Here is a 1,060-nt window from a genome sequence, read left to right as displayed (position 1 = left end):
ATTTGCTTTTATAGACCTTATGTAAATTTTAAAAATAAAGAAAAATCCAAGTGGATATTTTTAAAGGGCAGAAGTTTTTTCACGAATTCTTTATAGAGTCCTCAAACTTTCAAGGAGAGACATCCCTAGCTTCTCTTTCCCCTGAATCCTAAAGCTCCCTCTAGTGACCAAGATCATAACGCTAGCTACAGGTACAGACAGTAAATATTTTCTAAAGCCTCTTGCTTTTAGATAGCACCTTGAAGTTTCTATAGCATTTTTTTCACATACATCTGATCATTTGACACAAAAACACTAGGAAGTAAAAAGTACCCTTTCCCCCATTTAATAGATCAGTAAACTGAGTCCCAAATGGGGCCCAGACTTGTACAATGTCACATGGGTGGTCGTAAGGAAACTGGAATAGAGGCCAGGCCTTCCATGTGGTTCTGCCTCACTGACTCATGTTCTGTGATAATTATGTAAAGTTATCCATGAATATTCTCATAGAAAGCACTCATGGAAGCACTTTCAAGGGATTTATAGGATTTTTGACTTTGGGGGTTCCTTTGAGAATCTGATGAGGGTTATGGGCCCACACCTACACATTTTTCCATACAACAGCAGGACATCCGTGCGCCACTCTGAAGGGTAGCTACTGACCCTCTAGGACTCCAGAGACCCCAAGTTAGGAAACTGTCAACATCTATCAGATATAATCTTGAGATGTCAAGAATTCAAAGAATATGAACTTTGAAGTTCGTTACTTTCTCTTATGTTTTCCATGCCTATCCTGTTGTTCAGAGTATTTGAAAGGATTGAACAAATTAGTACATATTTGCTAACATTTAAGGAAAAGCCGGTGGATATTGCCATCAAGGACATCTAGCATTCCCATAGGCATGCCTGGGATTAGTGGCAAACTAGGATGGTTCTAGGAAAGTAGCAATTTAGGAGCATTTTTTCAAATATAAGAACATACCACAGTCTCACCAGCTGGCTCTGTGGAGAGTCTAAAGAAGCAACATAGTAAATAGACAAAGGATTTTTTTCAGTGAACAAAAACCAGTACAGCCTCTAA

The sequence above is a fragment of the Pteropus vampyrus genome, unplaced genomic scaffold (genome assembly GCF_000151845.1).
Source record: "Pteropus vampyrus isolate Shadow unplaced genomic scaffold, Pvam_2.0 Scaffold76, whole genome shotgun sequence".
Classification (NCBI taxonomy): Eukaryota; Metazoa; Chordata; class Mammalia; order Chiroptera; family Pteropodidae; genus Pteropus; species Pteropus vampyrus.
The sequence above is the reverse complement of the archived record's forward strand: the minus strand, read 5'-3'. Positions refer to the sequence as shown.